Source organism: Chinchilla lanigera, unplaced genomic scaffold, assembly GCF_000276665.1.
Source record: "Chinchilla lanigera isolate Chin_1 unplaced genomic scaffold, ChiLan1.0 scaffold00024, whole genome shotgun sequence".
Lineage (NCBI taxonomy): Eukaryota > Metazoa > Chordata > Mammalia > Rodentia > Chinchillidae > Chinchilla > Chinchilla lanigera.
The window spans coordinates 18,438,128-18,459,930 of NW_004955425.1; positions in this window are offsets into that span (position 1 = coordinate 18,438,128).

A 21,803-nucleotide genomic window follows, 5' to 3' on the forward strand; every position below is an offset into this window, starting at 1 on the left:
AAACAATGTTAACACAAACCTTTCTTTTCAATGAACTAAGGGACACTAGCTATGTAACTATTTTAACTATCTTGTGTATGTATGTGCATATATATAGTTTTTTTTTTCTTTTTCCCTTCCTTTCCCCATTCTCCCATTGAAGATTGTCTTTTCTTTTGGGCTGTTTCTTCCCTATTCCCAATATCTATTGTATGTTTTGGAAGTTATTTTGTCACTCAGTTTCTCACACTAGTGAGACAATATGATGTTTACATGTATTGTCTGATTTATTTCACTTATGAGTATGATCTTGAGTTGCATCCATTTACCTGCAAAAGTCTCAAGTTTATACTTCTTATGACTGAATAGCATTCCATTATATTAAAAAACCCCACATCTTTTGTTATCCGTTTCTTGATTGATGGGCATCTGGGTTGTTTCCACAATTTAGCTATTACAAATTGTGCTGCTATACACATGGGTGCACACATATTGCTGCGCTATGATGTTTTTAATTCTTCTGGGAAGATACCCACGGAGAAGTTGGAATTTAGCTTTTATGAGTAAGTCATCCTAAATTAAAAAACAATAATGGAGTAATAATACAACTCAGAATCTCCCTATTAGAGTTTTAAAGTATTAAACTTTAAGAATCACCTTGGTATCTGCAGGAGTTTGTGATCCACATTGTGCAGATCGGGTACTGCAAAGTACCTTATTAGTGTAAACAGTAGACTCAAATCCCAACATGGAGAGCTTATGTAAGTACTTCACCTTGTCATTTAATTTGTGTAGCTCAATACATATCAAATTTTAAAAATGCATTCTTTTATAAGCATCATTGTTCTGGGAAAAGACAAAACTAAATGTAGGCTGAAAGGCACCACTGAACATTTTCCTAAGTAGTTAAACATCATAAACTTTCAGCCTTACTTTTAAGACGTGTACACAATTGCGTATAAGTGCAGAATGAAGTTTAAGTATTTAATGTAACCATAAATTTGACAAAATAATAGCCTCCTGTGAGCAATGGGATTTGGGAATAAATCTAATCTTCTCCATGATAGAACATTATCTCTATATTTTATTCATGGAAATAGACAATTTTCAAGGATTTTCAAACCATAAATGCAAGGCAGTATGAAAAGTCTAAAGCTCAGACCTTGAGTTCTCATCTGATAGAAAGTTTAATCATGAAATCAATATTTTGTGAAGGAGAATTCTAGCGAGCCGTGTGTGCCTGGGGAGAATATTTCATGGCTCAGTGATCCTCCTCAGTGAGTGAAAATCACTGAGGCAGAACCTGAGAAGGAAGTTTGTGAAATAAAGCATTCAGCTGTTTTTACAAGATACTGGGCAATGCAAATTATTTTGTCTAACCACTGTGATTTTTAAAGGCTCAAATGCCAATATAATGGCTCATCAGGGTAACATAACATGTAGTTGTATGTGGTTTTTATCTTCTTGAGTTTACTGACATCTAATTTCAGTTCTTAAGTTATTCAGTGTTAGCAATGAATAATATTAAATCAAGCTTCTAGCAGAAACGTGGAATGGAGAAAATAATATGTCACTTTCGTTATTTTAGTTTCTGTTGCTGTTCTTTTCCTTAAGGAAAGGACAGAGACTTCCAGGAACTAGAACTGAGTGGTGTCCTGTGAGCATCCTTACATCACTGAACACGGAGGATTGGCACAAACTTTCTATGGCTGTTGCAGAAACTTCCTGTAGCTCTATTCAGAGCCTCCTGACTGCCACGAAGACTACAGAAATGAAGAATCTTGGTTTTGCCTAGTGCCTTTGGGTCATGAGTTTCTCCTTTCTACAAATACAGCAAAGTAATCAACAGACAGATTTTTTTTTCCTGGTAAGAATGAAAATCACAAGGTTTAAAGTATGAAAAAATATATAGGATAAAGTCTCTTCAGAGAAGATGCCACTTACAGTGGGGAAAGGACAAAGAATTAAGGAATAAGGGACCAGTAGTTTCTTTCTAAGTAGATCTGTGACTATGTTAACTGAATGAAAGGAAAATGTACAGCTGGATCCCTCACCGAGCAATGAGGAAGACAGTGTGTCACCTTGGAAACCAAGACTAACCAGTTACAACCATGTACACATTTTAGGGCACCAGATGACTGTGCTAAACACTGCCAGGTTGTTGCAAAGTGTAAAGTGGCATTTTGAACACAGCTGAGCAGGAACATGCTTCAGGTAGGCACAAAGAAATACAGTGAGCTGTTTTCTGAAATTATACTTTATCAAAACCATGTCTGCTCAAATACCTGGATGAACTGCCAGGGAACATTTATCCAATATTCTATTCTACATTGCTTTTTCATAAAGGTGAAGTTTCAGCTGCCAGCCATGATCTTGGTCATCATATTGGATTGTTGCGTGAAACTGAATGAAGGTACACAGATGGCATTTTGAACGGGCATTGAGGACACTGGAAACCTCCTGGGGAAGGCATCCTTGAATATTTTTTAAATAAACAGAAGGTAGCACTGAGGAGTTGAAGTGTGATTCACAGAGCTCACTTTTTAGGTACCTGTGGAGAACCAAATGTTAGAAGAGGGAAGTCTTCCTCAGGCTCCTAATTTAAACATATCTCATTGGCGTTTGTATTCCCTTGATTTGGAAGGCTGCATTCGAGTTGAGAATCTAGGAAAGTGAATTGCAATGTTATCTTCTTACATGCCAAACCAATTCCCTAACATACTGATATTGGCTCCTCAGGGTAACACAGTAGGTAAAAACTATGCTGAGGAGCAAAACTGGAATCCTCTGCTAGTAATTCAGTTGGTGCTGGCATTTGAGCTGTAAACAGCACACCCTAATTATTGTATGTGCTCAGAAATAGTCATTTGTGCAGCCTAAACACAAACAGGCATAATACAACTCTGACATAATCCACTGTGATCACTAAGCTCTATTCCAGACAGTGATGTCTTAAATGTGGCCTTTCTGGCCTGACTTTCAACACTGTGTTAAATATTCTTTTTTTTGTCTATTTAAAGAATCCTACAGTAGGAGTTCGGTTGTAGCTTGGTGGTAGAGCATTTGCCTATTATGTGCAAGATTCAAGGTTCAATCCCCAGCTGTAGTGGTTGATTGATTATGTCAACTTGAGAAGTTTAGAAGCATAACTGAACTTGGCTCAGCAATTGGCTCAGCAATTCTACACCCTAGGGTGAGAAGAGCCTAGGGATCATAACCTAGATAATATAAAAGGGAAATGAAGAAGGACAGAGGAACTTCCATTCCTTTTGGAGGAGCTCCAGTCTTCACCTTCAGCTTGGACATAGTCTCCTGGTTTCTAGTGCAGACTCTTTCGCTTCCACCTTGGACCCTTCAGCCTTCTGTCACAGACTCATCATGATGCCTCCTGGTACGGACTTGCACGGAACTCTGCAGTGAACTCCAGACCCTGGACTGATCCCTTCAGTCTTCAGTGTACAGACATCCTCTGCACACTTCCCCATACAACTCTCTGGCTGACCGTCATAAGCCAATCTTGTAATTTCTTATAATTTGTACATCCTGTGTCATATCTGTTTCTCCAGTAAAACCCTGACTGATACACCAGCACTGCAAACAAGGTATCCCATGGTGCTATTGATTACATTATCTTGTATTTTTATACACTGGTTTATCCCTTCTTTGATGAAAACACATTGAGAATACCGAATTTTTTCTGTATACATTTGTATCTGCATGATTTTATCCAGCATCTGGCTCAGAGTGAGTATAAAATAAATGTCCATTGCATGAATGTATAAAATAATAAACACGTTTGTTTTTATTATTCTGCTAATACAAGTCCTGTAAAAATCTGGCTTTCCTTTGATAGAATTGTCACACTACCACCACTCTGCACCATGAATTACCTGATGTCCCAGAAAATAAGCAGAATGTGGGGACAGCTACTTTTCCTCCCATTTTTTCATAGTTTCACACACAATGTGAGTCGTCATTATTCAAATATTATCTTTCCAATTTTAATTTTGATTAGTACATGTGTGTACTGTACATGGTCACATTGATTATGGGAAGATAGAAAATCTATTTCACACATTTTTATTCTTTTACCTCCCTTCCCCTCCCACTCCATTCCCATTTCTTAGTGCCCTTCTAATATGAAAAAAAAAATCTATCTCCCTGTTTCCCATTGCCTTTCTTTTATTTCATTCTTTAATTATTTATACTTTGAGTTTCTCATGGAAGAGAAACCATGCTATATTAAGCTTGTGTGTCTGAATTATTTCACTTAAATTATGGTCTGAAGGTGTATCCATTTTTCTAAAAATGATTTAAGATTTATTCTTTTTTATAACAGTGTATTTCTGCATTGTTTATAAATACATTTTCTTTATCTATTTATCAGTCGATGGACCTAGAGACAACTCCCAAGATTTAGCTGTTATCAATTGTGCAGTTGCCATCATGAGTATGCATTTATCTAATATTATTTTGAAGCCTCTTACATTTTCTGTTTTTTCCTGACAAGATTCCTAGGAAATGAGCTTCATATCTAAGATGCAAAATTCTTCATTTGTCACACTGGACTGGTGGATACCTGGTTTTTCTTGTGTTGACTGCACAATTCCTGAAAGGTAGCTGTCTGACACTGCCTAACTTTACACCTGGACTTGTATTCGCTTCCTAGCAAAATCTGGTTACAGCAACTTATTAGCTAATGAAGAAGCATTTCTTTTAAAATTTTATATATTATCTTTATGCCAAGGAATGCCCAGAAATTCAACCAGTTCTTTACAATGACATCAAGAAAAATTTACCAGTTTCCTGCTTGTGAAACAAAATAACCTAGGAACACTTCTCCATCTTGACTTTTGTCCTTTGCAGAGAAAAATATTTTCTTGGAAGATATCAGCTGATCTTTTTTCTTAGAGTCCTGTTGTTTGTAAGGCAAATATTGCATCCATTTAGAAATGAGCAAACTGAGATTTTTTTGAAGTATCCCAGGAGCCAGCACTGCACAAAGCCTGTGCAGAAATCCAGGCACACTTTATTGTTAAATCTCCTTAATGGCTCTTCAAATCACATCTGACTCAGAAAACTCACTTCCCATGTTTAAATTCTGCTTGGGCCACAAGAAGATACTCTGCAAGTCAGACTGTCCTTCAATAAAAATGACTTCAGAGGATTTCTCTACAGTGTAATAACAATAAAGTAGGTTTCTGGTAGGAAAAATAGACTTTGCTTGTAATATGTTGAGCTATTATAATTTGAATAAAATAGAGAAGACTTTTGAACATATTTACTTTTTCAAAATACAGCATCTATTTTGGGCACATGAGTCCATATTATTTTTATTGACATGATTTATGTGAGTAAAGAGCATCTTACATGCATAAGACCCTCACAGTTCATTCTAGGTCACTCTTGCTATCAGACACTTGGGTTTAATTTTTATTCATTATGTCATTTGTCTTACGTATCTGATCAGATTTCTTTCTATAGCAATATCTTTTAATTTGGTGAATTCAGAAGCTATCTCTTAATGTGGATCTTGATAGACAGATATAATAAAAAATTATTTAAGCTGATATCATAAAGACAAAGCAAATGTCATTTGAAAAATTTATGACATGACCTTTTGAAGCAAGGCAACAATCTCATACCAAAATGTGTGATATAGAAAACATTATTTTTCATCTGCCATGATCTACAACCGCATGCACAACATTTGTATTTGAAAAGGTCAGGGTGGGTGGTGGGATGGTTACTAAGATCAACACCCACTAAATTTAAATTGGATATTTTACAAGTGCATCATTGATTTTTTTAATAATCTGGGTCCAGTTGATAATACATATGAAATTTTCCATACTAAAATTATCATGCCCATGTGCAGCTGTTGTAATAGAAATTGATAAATTTTTCTTGTCTCAGAATTTTTCAACTAAATAATATCTTAAACCCTTATGAAAATATGTCTAGGCCCAACCCTGTCCAATATTCACTGTATATGTTATTGTTTTAAATCTTAGTTTTTAAAATATCATGGCAAAGTCATGCTCTGATGAGGTGATTGTGAAAAATACATGAATCAGTTGTGGGCAAACCTTTTTATGCAATGCGCCAGTTAGTTTTTATTTTAGAGTTGGAGGATTTCTCAAATTATAGCATGAAGGCAGCTATAGAAAATAAAGAATTGTATGTGGCTGTGTTCCAACAGAACTTTATTTAGGAAGAAGTGGTGGCTGGATGGGCTGCAGTTTGTTTCCTGATAGAATACCAGCATTTCACAGTTTTTAAAAAATTCTTCTGAAACTTTAATGTGCAAATTACTAAATAATCTATTGTGGACAATGTTAGCCATGGACTTTCCTTGAAGGAGAGGCAGTCCCTCAACTTTTCACCAGGTTCCTATTTACCGAAGCCTTCTTTTGGAGAACAGTATTTCTATGCAGTATTCTAAGTTTCTTTGCAGTTAAAATAAGTTTGGGAAATACTGGATTGAAAAAAGCATAGCAGGTTTTACTGGAGCCAGATTTAGCATAGCTTTTAATACAATAAAGTGCACCATGAATCTTCAAAGGTGAAGGGAAATGTTTCTAAATGCGTCTGACAAAAAAATAACCCTCTCCTTTTTTGAAAAAGTTTTTTCCCATTAATAACTGTTTGTTACACAGTTAACAAGAAATTTACCATTAGTTTAATTTGCAAGGAGAAAACAGTGATTTATTTAAATATTTAAAACATTAGTGTCACTGTTTTTTGTTTTTAGAATTTGAGTAGGCAAGAATTCATGTTAGTTCTTCAGGCACTTCTAAGCTACCTCATAATATATGCCATAGAAATTTTTGTCTTTACAAAAGGGTTGGAATTATGGTAAGATAGAGCAGAATAAAAATGAGACAACATTGTCAGCACATTCTTCTCAAAAACTTCATAAGTAGCAGTGTAACTGTCCTAGCTTTGTCAAAGACATCCTCACAATTAATAATTCTGTGCTATAATACTGTTGGACATTTACATAAGACAACTTTTAGATACTTTTCCATTGTAAGTGAAAGCAATTTTATTGATATTAATATAATATAAATTAATTAAATTATACTCAAAAATATTCACTTGAGCTTTTAGAAATTCAATTCCCGAACTTTTAATTTTTGTAATAGATAATTTCAAAGACTTACATCACATAATAATTGTTCTATTAATAATTCCTTTATTAGTAATTTTCTTCATAATGACTCCTGTTAAGATACAACACTTCTGGAAAAGAATTTTTTTACAAACATATAGCATACCTTATGAAAAAGACTGGATAATAAGATATGAAAAATTACATTCTGTTTAAAAGTTCAAGTTAAAGCACATTCACATATTTTTGTAAGATGGTCCTCTTCATTCAGATAATATGTGGAACAAATTTGAATAACATTCTATGTACACAGGAGTCCACGAGAGTCTGATGTGTAATCAAGGATGAGGGTTAAACAGGGAGCATCTTCTGCGACTTCAGTCCCTTGTACAATGAAACATTTCCACAAATGGTAAAGCTTTGGTTTGCAAGCATAATTTATTCTGGAAACATGCTTGTCATTCAATGCATATTTTGTATATCAAAGTGACTTCCACCATAAGAAATACTCAAGATTCAGATGATAAGTTCCACAACTCAAAATTATTCATATAAGATGATTATGATACTGAAATATAGTACAATCTAATAAAGAAAATACAATTGGCAGGAATCCAATAGGATGAAAAATAAACAAATGAGTCTGAACTTACCTTTGAAAACTTTCATGGCGGATGTGAGGGAGACAAAAATGAGGGATTTTGTAGGGTGACTTTCACTGTCATTAGCACACCCCTTCTATCAGTTGGCCCAGTGGAATCCTTTTCTCTTCATGCAGTTTCAACAAGGACCCTCTCCAGTGCCACTTGCTTTTACCTTCTTTTGAGAATTTTGTGGAAATGTGACATTGCATTGTCATTAAACAGGTTTCGCCCTCTCAGCGCTCGGTCCTTATTCAGGTAGTGTTTTGCTACAAAATCTTGTACATTTTACACACTTGCATAATCTTGTTTAAAGAAAGTGATTCCTCTGCCTTTTTCTCATCCTCCGCTGCTGGTAAGGTCCCCTCCATAATTTCTCACTGCTCGAAGACGTGATCACCCACATCTCAGAGGGAGACAGAGAGAGAGAGAACATTTCTCTCAGCTGTGATCATGTGACATTTAGCATCATGTACTACTCATGTGGCAAGACATCACTTGTTGATCACTTGTTTATTTGAAATTTATTGGAAATGTTCGTTCATCTTGTAGAACACTCGCAGAACAAGTTACTTGCTATCCAAGGTTTTAGTGTATTTTGAAATATTCCTAGTTTAACTTCGCTCTTGTTGGTTTTCAATGTGAAACATTTTATTAGTATACTTTGAAAACACAATAAGTAAAAGTTCCTAAAATATGTTGCAGAGGGTAAGAAAAATGGAGCAGGGGCCGGGGATATAGCTCAGCGGCACAAGCACCTGCCTGGCAAGCGCAAGGTCCTGAATTCGATTCCTCATATCAAAAAAAAAAAAAAAAAAAAAAAAAGGAGCAAATATAAGACTGAACTTTCTACTGAATGATTCTTTTACACCCCTTAGTCACCAGCTACTATCATTTGTCAAACTGTTCATTTCTCTTTGGTAATTGAAGCATCTTTGTATTAGTTGCATATATTATGCGCAAATGGGTGTGTGTATGTTTAATTTCTTCTTCGTTACTTATATAAACTTATTTTCTCCTTTCAATTTTGTTTTCACTCTGTTCACTTTGCTTGAACTGTTTTGGCTATAATGGCAGTCTTTTAAAAAAATTTTTCCCATATAATTAATGAAAATATTTTCTACCATGGGTTTTATTCAGTGATAAAACAATTAAAAACATTGAATTGAGAAATATAACATTTTTTATTTCTACTAGCACTTTGCAACTATTTCCAGTTAAGTGTGATTTTATAGAGAGTAGAAACTATGTTTCATATTTCATATAATTCTCATAGGTAACAGTATTTTGTTGGATACCTCGAAGGGAGATGAAATGATTAATGTTCTTCACGGAACATGTGACAAGAATTTCTTATGGTTCATATACTTTAGGATTTTTATTTTGAAAAATACCAAAGGTCCAGCAAATTCCCCATTATAATACAAAGATGTCAGAAATTACCATAACTGAAACAAAATAAAGCACAATATATGTGTTCAGATAGCTAGAGTTTAAGTTCTATCATATTATCAATAATTTCTGAAAGTACAGCCACTATTAAAAGTTTAGTTAACTTCCTAAATTTTCATTTTCCTCATCTTTAATATCATAAAATAGAACCAGTTTTCCCACATTTTTGTCACTGAGATCATAAGTATGCAGAGGTAGAAGAAAACGTAATTTATCTCTATGTTTTACATGAACAATTGGTGCAAAAATTAACAAATAAAAAATAAGGCAGTAAAATAACAAAATTTCAGAGTACAGAAGGGAAAAATTATCTTACTAAGGATTGGCAAAGGAAAATAAATATATGAAGTGAACCATGTCTTGTGGACTGTTAGATAGATAAATCAATGAAACACTTTCCAAATCCCAATGAATATGAGAAAAAAAAAGCCAAACAAGATTGTCATATGTAGAAGTGGGGCTATGTCAGAGAAGAGAGAGGGGGTATATCTGCCCAGTGCTATCAGTTTATTTTTCAGTAAGCTTTAAAGATAAATTGGCATCTATCTGAATGACCATTATACTCTACTAAGTATTTGAAATTCCTTTTGGTAAAGGAGGAGATGGATGGTGTAAGCTTCCGGGCAGAAGAATCTCTCGGACATAAAGATCAGAACAGTGTCCATGCCCAGAGGTGAAGGTGGAACACAGATGATCTCAGGGTTTTCCGGAATGTGATGCTGATAACAGGAGAGAGCAAGAGCGACAGATGCTGAGGCACATTTCAACCACATAACTGGAGAACAATGTGAATATAGCACATTAAATACACCTAGAAAATGAATAATTGAAAAACAAATATACATTTAACAAAATCACACAGTGAAACCTACCTTGGTTTGAATTAAATGACATCTTTTTGTATACTTTTCCAATGAAAAGGACTATAAAACAGAATGAAACTCTTCTAAGATGTTACCCTTAGGAGTTAAGGTGCAAGGTTATTTATCATGTTTAGTTTAGCTTGTTTTGTTAATTGCAATAGGATAAAAGTAGCTTTAAATTTCTACCTCTGAGAGACCTTTGAAGAACTTCAAGAATCATAAAATTATACAAATGAATTCTTACATCATTAAATTCAAATTCTTCATTTTATAGAGGACCAGAAGACTTACTGAGCAAGATCTCCAAGAGCAGAGTTGGTAATCCCTTCAAAGTAAGGTATGAAACCCTTGTTTTCTTGGAGAAAACATTACAGAATATAACAAAAAGTGCAGAAAATCCTTACTATTAAGAGAATTCAGGAGTCCTACTCTGCCTCCTAATAATCTGTAAGGTAGGTTGTAAACACTTTACCTAAGATCTACAAAGTTTATGCATTTACTATAAGACAAAGGTTCAGAAATAGATCAATCTTATCTCTGAGAGTGAAAATCCAACAAATAGTATATGGCATTTTATTATCAACATAACTTCAAAATAAATAAATAAATAAATAGTCTTTTTGAGACAGGGTCTAGCTATGCAGCTCAGGCTGGCCTTGAGCTCATTTTGTAGCCCAGGCTGCTCTCAAACTCGCAATGATCCTCTTGCCCCAGCCTCCCGAGTTCTGGGATTACAAGTGTGTGCCACCACACCCAGCTGATGTTATATTTTCTAAGTGTACTATTAAATTAAGTAAACATTTTACAATCTACAAAATCTGGATAAAGGAATCCAACAATTTGCTTAAGACATCTTTGTCCAGTTAAAGTATCAAAAATTTTTTTTCATAGCATTTTATTTTGGGGGCATATATGTATACAAAAGAGAAAAAAATAGAAATTAGAAAAGCTAAAAGTTATCAAAAATTCGTTTCACTGTACATAGCATATACAATGAATATTCTTTTACATTGTATTGACTTTTGAACTATGTAAATATATTTATGCATAAAATAATATTGTGAAGATAGGGTCCAAATATATAGTAGAATGAACTCTGAGAAATGCATGTTAACAGTAGAAATAAACATGATGAATAGTGTTGACAGTTTTCATGTAGTTACATGCTTATCATTTTTTAAAATTCACATCCTTTGAAAACATAGATATATTATCACTTACTTAACTTTTATAGACTGAAAATGTATTAGTAAGTTATAAATTTTTTAAATAAAACACTATTCTCTGAATTAATAGACCTTTAGAAATCACTAAGTCTGCAGAAGACGTTTTACTAAAAGATGAATTAGCTGATGGAAAATGAGGAATGGACGAGGGCAGCTGTGGGCACTGCAGTACGGTGCTGTACCGGAAATAGGACGGCCGAGTGTTTCATGAAGACTGTGACTTGGGCAAGGGTTTAACAACGGCAAAACCAGTGACAGCATCATCGCAAGATAACGATGATGGCATCTGACAAGCAGGGGGAAGCCGCAGCGACACTAGCAGAGCTGCCCACACTGACCAGGAACTATTTAAAATCATGATAGCGGCTGCACCGCATAAAATAATCTCTGAATTATTTCCAAGAAGTGAGCAAAAGACGGCTCACAGCATAGGCTGCCAAATTAAATAGAAAATATAACTGTACTATGGAAGTATGATTTAAATACCTAAAATGTTAAAAATAAATAAGAGGAAAGTAATTCATAAAGGAAAAAAGGCCAGTTGAGCAAGGTGGAAAGCAGAAAATATTAGAATTTTAAGTAAATTCGAAAGATGCCTCCAAAAGAACAGTAAATGATAAAGTGGAAATGACATCTTTGCATGATAATTGACTGTCATTGTGTAACAAGTGTAACAAGTGTAACAATGGCTTAAACAATACCATTATATTATCTCATGCTTATGTCAGTCAGCAGGGTAGGCAGGGCTTTCTGCCAAAAAATACCCACTTTTCACAGTATTAACAGGGATCCCTCGGAAATGTTCATCTCATGTCTGGCTTGGTCTGGAAGATTGCTAATAATTTCACACATAGAAATATGAGAAAGCTGGAAGGCCATGAATCATCTTTGTGCAATTCATTCTCTGGGCTTCTCTAGACATTCTTTCCCAAAGAAGGACTGCACTAACACATAGTTAGAGATGTCATTCCACTCAAAAACCAGCCCTGGGAACTAGAGAAACATCATCTTCATCGTAATATGAGGTCAAAGCACTTGCATAGAAGGCTAGATTTCAAAGAAGGGAGCATAGACTCATCTCCACTGAGCAGTCTGTGGAAATCTTTTATTTCCTACTGACTATGCAGTTCAAAAATAAACACAGCAATTTTTAAAATGTTTTAAAATGACTACATTAAAGTTAGAATTAAATGTAGAAAATTTTAAAAGAGTGTTTGGAAAACAAATGTCAGCAAGGTAATTTAATGAACTAGTAGTTTATGAATCCAACATCCAATGATCAATAACTTCATGTATACAAACAAAACAGAGGTCTTATTTGCAATAGAAAAAAAATTTGAATGAAATGTTGGATATACTATACATAGATATAGGAGATGAAAACACCACTGAAAAAGATACAAAACAGTAGATTTTGTTAAATGGAAAACATATGTGTTTTTTGCATAAAAATCTCAATATTATAAAAATATCAACCTTTTCTTACATTAACTTATAGGTGACATACATAGAGAATATGTATATTATAATATTATAACATTGTGATTTATAAGTCATATGGTCCTAATTAGAATTTCTGGAAGTTTCCAATATTCTACAGTCAGATATGATGACTATTAGGTTCTTATGGGACAAGCACCATAAAATAGCCTGAAAAATGCTGGAGAAGAAAAGAGGGGCTGGGGATTTAGCTCAGCGGCAAAGTGCCTGCCTGGCAAGCACAAGGTTGTGAGTTTGGTTCCCGGTACCAGAGAAAAACAAACAAACAAAAAAAAAAAAGAAAAGAAAAGTGATGAGTAAGGACTAGGCCTACTGACATTCAGACAGTATGATGCATATACTTTCTTTTTGGGGTATTTGATCTGGCCTCCTGCCTGATTTTTTTTTTTTTTCCATTTATTTGGTATTTATTTTCTCTTCCTCTTTTCATTTCCCTGTTTTGTTTCTTCAATATAAGCTTCTGTAGCAAAAGTATTTCTTAATTTTTAATTATTTCTCCTACTTGTTTAAATCCTTTTCAAGTTTTCAGTTCACTATATTCAGCTCTCTCTGTCCTTCCCATCTTCTTTCCTACTAACCTCCTGTCATCTTTACTCTAATTCTCCTGCTGTTCTTTATATTACCTTGCTCCATGCCTTTTTTCCCTCCTTTTCCAATTCATAGTTGAACAACAGGTTTCACCAGCCTTCTAGCTTACCATAAGCACAGCGCCCACCTCCTTTCTCCTATGTCCTACCTCATTCCCACAAATTTCCACTTAAAACCCTCAACAATGACACTTCAACTCAGTTAAAAGACCTCTAACACAATCTGTTTACAGAAATCATAACAAAAATTTCCCAAGTATGAGAAAAGTGCTTTTCATAGAGGTAAGCGAGGCTTACAAAACAGCACCTAACTGCAATGAGAAAAGAAGCTTCCAACAATGCACTATAAATAAAATTGCAGATGTCAAAACAAACAACAACCAAAAAATGCCCAGAATTTTAAGATCTGTCACAGAAAAGCAAATATATCACTTATAATGGAAAAACCCATTAGAATAACAGCAGGCATCTTAACCCAAACTTTAAAGGCCAGAAGAACCAGGAAGGTAGATTTAGAAATGAACAACTTTCAATCAGATTAACACGCTCAGCAAAATTTTCTTTCAAAATAAAGAATGAAATGAGAACATTCCATGAGAAAGAAGATTTATGAACGACAAATCAACACTCCAGAAATATTGAGACAGATAAACTAAAGAAAATATCAATAAAGAAAAATAGAGTTGAATCACAACCTTGAATAAATGAACTTAACAATTATCTATAGTGTTCTATCCTACTACAGCAGAATATACATTCTTCATAAATTGCACAGAACATTCTTCAAAATGGACCACATATTGTCCATAAAACATACTTAAATAAATATAAAATAATAAAATCATCACCACTTGTTTATATTCAGACCATTGTGCAATAAAACTAGAACTCAATCACAGAAGAAACTGTGGAAGATTTAGAGGTACCTGGAAACTTTACAACACAATATTCAAAATCCAATGAATCACAGAAGGAAACAAGGAAGAAATTGAACAATTTCTGGAATCAAATGAGAATACCAGTAGAGCACACCAAAACCTATTAGACATAATGCAAGCAGTCGTAAGGGAAGCTTATTGCAATCAATGCTGATATCAGCATAGAACAAAACAAGCTGAACTAACTAACTGAATGATGAACCTCAAGATACATAAAAAGGAACCATATTCCAAACCCAACCCAAATTTAAGGAGGGGAATAAGAAAGATCATAGCAGAAATTAATGAAATTGAAACAAAAAAAATATGAAGAATCAACAAATCAAACAGTTGGGTCCTTGAAAGAATAACCAAAATAGATAAACTCTTAGCCAAACTTAACAAAAGAGAGAAAAGACTCACATCTATTCAACAAGAATGAAAGGCATGCAACCATAAAAGATCCTGTGAAAGTCCAGAAGAGCATGTCTACTGTGAAAAACTGTATTCTAATGAAGGGGAAAGTCTTGAAAAAGTGGACAGTCTCCTAGGCTCATATGAACTACCTAAACTAAACAAAAAAGGCCTATGAAATTTTAAAAATCCAGTAAAAACAATAAATTATGGCTGACATGAAAAGAAATTACTAATTAGAAGAAAACACAGACCCTAATGGATTCTCTGCTGTATTCTACAAGAACTTTAAGAAAGGGCCTCCGGCACATGGGAAGCCACGGGTGGGGAACACTGGTCTTCCGACTGGCAGCTCACTCCCTGCCTTGTAGGCCCCTGGAGGGAGGGCCTCTGGCGCACTTGGAGCCATGCGGCAGAGAGCGCTGTGGCGCGCCAGCCTTCAGGCCAGCTGCCACCGCTCAATTGAGAACTATCATGACACAGAGAAACAATGACACAATTGGCCCACCATGCACCAGCTGCAGATGCCCACCTAAGGACGTGTGAATCATTCAAACATGGAAAATCCCCTGGGAATACATGCTATACAACGGGCCATTCTTGCTCCTGCCATTGAGAACCAGAAAGGTCTAGAGTCAGCAGAGGAGCAGCTGCTGAACAAGGACTCGGAGAACATGAGAATGCAGACTAAGCCCTAGGGGTCAGAGGTCCTGTGGACTGGGGTCATGAGAGCTGCTCAGAAGCTGTAAACCAGGAAGACCTTGCACAATACCTGCGGAGACTCCGTGGAAGCCATTCTTCCCCGACAGTACAGGCTGTGGTGGAGCCCCGGAGAAGTCTGCAACAGGATTCCTGCTGCCTGTGCTGACAGTTGGGAAGAGGACACTAACTGGTTGTGGGGTCCCAGTGCGATGGGAAGCTGGAGAGAAAAAGCTACAAAGAATGGCTTTGGCCCCAGACGGCTCACTTGATTTTTGGCAACCCTTAGGCTGTAACTACTTGTTAGATCCTTCTTGCATATCTCTGTCTTCCTGAGAAACCACTTTGAAGATACCACCATGTATTACAGCAGTAATTGATATTTTCCTACTAATCTATCCATAACTCTGTAATGTTTGTATTGTTCCTATCCTATTTCATAAATGGATGCATGTTTATTATTATGTGTTTCCTACAACAACCATTGAGAATAATGATTATTCAATAGGTCACTCATGTAGAGTTCTATTTATTTTCTTTCGAAGATACCTAAGTAGAGTACAACAACTATTGATAATCTCCTACCTCTTTTGTCTGTAACTCACTATTATTTATCTATTTGTTTTCCTGAGAAATTATCTTGTAGATAACAATATGTAAAACAATAACCATTGATAATTTTCTACCACTTTGTCTGTAATTTGGTAAGCCCCCCCCCATTATTGTTATCCTTCTTTTACTCTTTAAAATAAAAAAAAATTAAAATTAAAATTAAAAAACAATGGTTAATATCCCATGTATCATGATCTTATAAGAACGGCTACAGTGTTACTCCGAGTGTAAGTCACAGACACAAAAAGATTCTCTCTTACAAAGAAGAAACAAAGGACAAAACTTTCTTTTCAGTGAACAAAAGAAACTAGTGGTATAAATGAAATAAATTATACATTATTTTGAGTTTCTCCTATAAGAGAAACCATTTGATAGTTAAGCTTGTGTCTCTGACTTATTTCACTTACTTTATGTTGTCAAGTTGCATCCATTTGCCTATGAATGCCTGAAGTCTATCTGTCTCTGTGACAGTAGTGTATGTCCATCCGCAGATGTCTGGATTAAGAAAATTATACACAACTGTATTACTCTGCCATAAAGAAGGGTAAACTTGTGAGACTTCTTGCATCCAACTTACTAGGCATGAATAATATCTGGCTCTTGTTTTAAATTATGAAATATTCAAAGCATATTTTTTATTTTTTAATTTTTATTGTCTTTTTGAGACAGGGTCTTGCTTTGCAGTTCAGGCTGGTGTTGAGCTCACTTTATAGCCCAGGCTGGCCTCAAACTTGTGAGAATCCTCCTGCCTCAGCCTCCTGAGAGCTGAGATTATAGACATGTGCCACCATGCCTGGCTCATACTTTTTATTTTTATTGATGCATTTTAATGTACATAATAATAACATTCATCATAAGGAATCTGTACCTGTATATAGTATATCTTGCTGCTATCCATTTTGTCCATTAATTTCTTTTTTTGTTTATTTGTTTTTGTGGTTTTTTTCCAGTACTGGGAATAGAACTCACAACCTGGCACTTGCCAGGCAGGCGCTGTGCCACTGAGCTAAATCCCCAGCCCCTTGTCCATTAATTTCTTAATAAATTGTATACTTTGATAAAAAATTAAAAAAAAGAACTTTAAGAATATAAGATTACCAGTACTCCTCAAACTATTGAATGGAATTGAAAGGGAAGCAGTGCCTCAAAATTTATTTCTGGAAGCCAACATTCCTCTGATCTCTGATGAGAAAAATGACCACATATAAAAGAAAACTATAAATCAATCTCCTCAGTGAATACAGATACAACAATTTTCAATAGATACTAGCAAATAAAATGCAATTCATCATTAGAAGGGTCATGTATCATAACTAAGTGGGTATAATTCCAGGGTTGCACAGATGGTTCAACTATGCAAATCAATGACAATATACTAGATAAGCAGAAGCAAGGTCAAAAAACATGACCATTTGAAGAGATGCTGAGAAACCATTTCAGAAAATACAATATTCCTTCATGATAAAACTTTGAGGAAAATAAGTATAGAAGGATCTTGGCACTGGGGATTTAGCTCAGTGGCAAAGCGCCTGCCTGGCAAGCGCAAGGTCGTGAGTTTGGTTCCCGGTACCGGAGAAAAACAAACAAACAAACAAAAAAAAAGTATAGAAGGATCTTACCTGAATCTGATAGAAGTCATTAACAAAAACCAATGAGCAATATCATATTAAATGGGGAAAAGCTTTAAGATTTACCTCTTAGGTCAAAAAAAAGACAAGTTTGCCCCCTGTCAGTTCTATTCAACATAGTACTTGAAACATTAACCAGAGCAATCAGAAAAGAGAAAGATATGAAAGGGATATGCATCAGAAAGAAGTCACACTGTCATTATTTGAGATAACATGAATATTCAAATAATTCCACTGAAAGAATTGTGAATTAATAACTAATTTCAGCAATGTAGCAGGATACAATATCAACCAAAACAATCAAAGCATTCATGTTGTAATGATTGATATATTGTGTCAACTTGAGAAGTTGAGAAATTTAACTAAGCAACTCAGTAAGAGCCAGGGTCTTCACTTTGTAAACATCCTCATCCTGTGCAAGAGGAGCGCACGGAAGTGGTGTGAGTGCTACACCTGCCCTAGGGGAATGGGGAGTCTGCTTACAGTATAAGGGAGGGAAAGAGGCTTGCTTTCTCCCTTGTTTTGCTCTTGCTGCTTTTGCTCTCTTTCACTGCCTTGAAATGTTGCCCCTGTGCCCTGCCACCCTGCCTTGGAGCCAGCTGATTATGGACTGAAACTTCCACAAACTCTGAGCTAAATAAACCTTTCTTTTCTTAATTTGGAGTGTTGGGTATTTTGTCTCAGTAATGAGAGAAAAGTAACTAAGACACATGTACTCTAATAATGCACTCAATGAGAAAGAAATTAAGAAATCAATACCACTCATATTGGAATCAAGAAAAATTAAATACTTGAGAACTAACCTAATGAAGGAAATGAAAGACCTCTAAGGTGGAGACTATAGTATTCTGAAAAAGGAGATTGAAGAAGCATCAGAAAGTGGAAAGATGCTCCCTGTACTTGGATAGGCAGAATCATTACTGCCCAAATGGTCTTACTCTCAAAACTGACACATAAATTCAATTTGATCCCAATCAAAATACCAATAGCGTTTCTCACAGAACTAATGAAAATAACTCTAAAGTTCATACAGAACTCAAAGAGGCTCAGATAGTAAAAGCAATCTTAGGGAACAAAAGCAGAGCAAGAGACACCACAACGCCTAGCTTGAAGTTGTACTGGAAAATGATAGTGATAAAAATGGCGTAGTATTGGCAGAAAAACACACCTGTATCAATGGAGAGAGTGGAGGCCCTGGGAACATCCCCCCACAAATTCACCTAGCAGACCTTCAACAAACAGGGAAGAGCATAGTTGGAAGAAAGACAGCCTCTTTAGCAAATGGTGTTCACTGGCTATCTATGTGCAGAAAATTGAAGCTGGACCCACCCTTTACCATGTACTTAACTAAAATCAAAGTGGGTCAATAATCTAAACATTAAAACAGAAACAGTGAACCTACTGGAAGATAAAATAGATAAAGTACTTGAAGTCTTAGGCTTAGGCAAAGTTCTGAACAGAACTTTAATTGCACAGGAAATAACAAGAATCAACAAATGGGATTGTATCAAGTTTAAAATCTACACAACAAAGAGACAACCCACAGACTGGGAAAAAATTCCTACTATTCCTCAGAGCATATCTAGAATATATAAAGAACTGAAAAAAGAATTAAACCCCACAATAAGAGAACCAGTAACAAATGACAACTGATATGAATAGATATGTCTCAGAAGAAGTACAATAGACAATAAATATATGAAATGCTGTTCAGTATTACTGGTCATTAGAGAATGCAAATGAAAATGACACTGAGCTTCCATTTTACTCCACCAAGCATGACCATCATCGAGAAAGCAGATAAAAACAAATGTGAAGCAGCTCTGTGGAGAAGGAACTGTTCTACGCTGTTGGTGATAATATAACATAGTATCACCACTGCGAAAATCAGTAGAGAAATATTGCAAAATATTTAAAAATAGAGGTTCTGTTTGATCCAGCTATTCCTCTTCTAGTTATCACCCTCAAAGAGCTACAGATGTCATATTACAATGATACACGCACCCCAATAAACAGCACATTTCATAATAGTTAGATCCTGGTAGCCCCCCATATGTCCATTCATAGACCAATGGATAAAGAAAATGTGGTATCTGTACCCCATGGAATACCACTTTTCTATTAAGAAATATAAATTTGAGAGCTCTGCTGTAAAATGGATACACTTGGAAAACAACGTTGAGTGAAATAAACCAGACACATGTGCTTAAATACTGTACTTTTCCTTCAGTTGAATAACACACAGTATATAAAAGAGATACAAGTAGACATTATATTTTCCTGGTTCTTGCCTAAGAAAAATTACATTGCTGTAGCTCAGTAAACTGATGCCTGGCAAGGCCTATCCAGAGAAGCTTCAGAAATATACATTCTACTATTGGGCAAGCTAATGTGGCTCTCTTTGGGCTAACGAGGGAAATGAAGTGAAGGAAACAGCATGAATGAAGTCCAAAGACTGTATTTGGAAAGTCCCCGTGAAACCCCTGAGGAAGGGTTGCACTGGGCATCCACAAGATCATCAGAAGTCTGAGAGAATAGCTGCTACAGGGGTGAACAAGAAACAGATATATTAGAGATTATTTAGTTATTGGGATATCAGAGACCCAACCAACTGAGACTTTATTAACGTGTACTTAATTAACATCACAGTCATCTAAGAAGGCAGTAACTGAAAATTTAAAACCACATCTGAGAGTAAGTCCTATTTTAGACTCTCTCTAAAAAATCAATTAATTAACTGGGTATATAAATAAGAAATAAGTAATTCAAGTTTTAAAAAGCTCTGGTAAGGTGTTAAAGGGAGAAAATAGTTGAAGTTTGCATTACTGTTATGGGAGCTTCGGAAACTCTTGATACTTTTATGAACCTACACTAAGGAAACTAAACAACCAAGACTACACAGATTCCAGGTCATGAGCTATTAAATAAACTATCTTCCAGAATAATTATAAATATAAATCAGAGATAGATTATATAAATCAGAGTCTCTACAAATTCTCAGTAATTTCGAATAAGAAAATGTAAAGCACACAAAATTTTAAACCAATCTATTCAATAATCACATTATGGATAAATTGTCTAAATGCTTCTGTTAAAAGACAGATACTCTGAGAACAATAAAAAAACAATATTCAACCATTTGCCATTTACAAACTGAGTACTTTCAAAAAATCAAATAAATTAGAAGAACAATAACAGATACAGTATGAAAACCACTAGAAAATATGTAAATGCTATGTAACGTAAGACTCAAGATAAGTAATAAAAACGGATGAAGAGAGATACTTGAAGAAAATAAAGAATTCGTTAAGACAGAAACTCTAAGTGCATATATACATACAAAATTCTGATGCAAAAATGTGGATTTTAAAGGAGAAATAGACAAATCTCCTGTCATAATGTCTCTAAGTAAATGACAGAACATGTTAACAAAAATAAAGGTATGGGAAGCATTGATATTAATATCAACCAACTTTATCAAATTTAAATATGTAAACACCATATCCAGCACTAGGAAATGGTTAACAAGATAGGCCTCGTCATTATTCATGAACTAGTTTTGATGCATTTCAAAAATGGAAACTTCAGTTAAGTCAATAATTTCATGAAAGTAACATTAAATTAGAAATCAACTATAGCAATGTATAATACAATTATAACTAGCACAACAAAATACTTTAAATTATACAATAGGAACTAAGCAATTTATAGGTCAAATGAGTCAAAAATCTATTGGACTAAATGACAAACTAGAAGCATTATAAAATTAGTATGGTTTAAAGAAAATTTTGTATATTTATTTACTACAATTTTAAAAGAGAATGTCTGAGAGTCTATGATCCAGTTTCCTACCTTAAAAATAACAGAAATAGAAGAGAGAAATAAGCACAAAGAGAGAAAACCATAAAACAATGATCACAACAGAATATGAATGAAATAAAAAAGAGCATACAATTGAAAAATAATGTGAAAAGCAGTTTAAAAGCAGTTTTTAAAAAATCAGGTAAACAATATCAAGAAAGATGAATTATTTTATATTCAACTGACACTAGAATTATAATAAAAGGATATAAGGAATAGACTTATGAAATTAAACTAAATAAATTAAAGTTTTAGGAAAGTTAACATAGAAATTCAGTGACATATCTGTGTCTTAGGAAAAAACAATTAG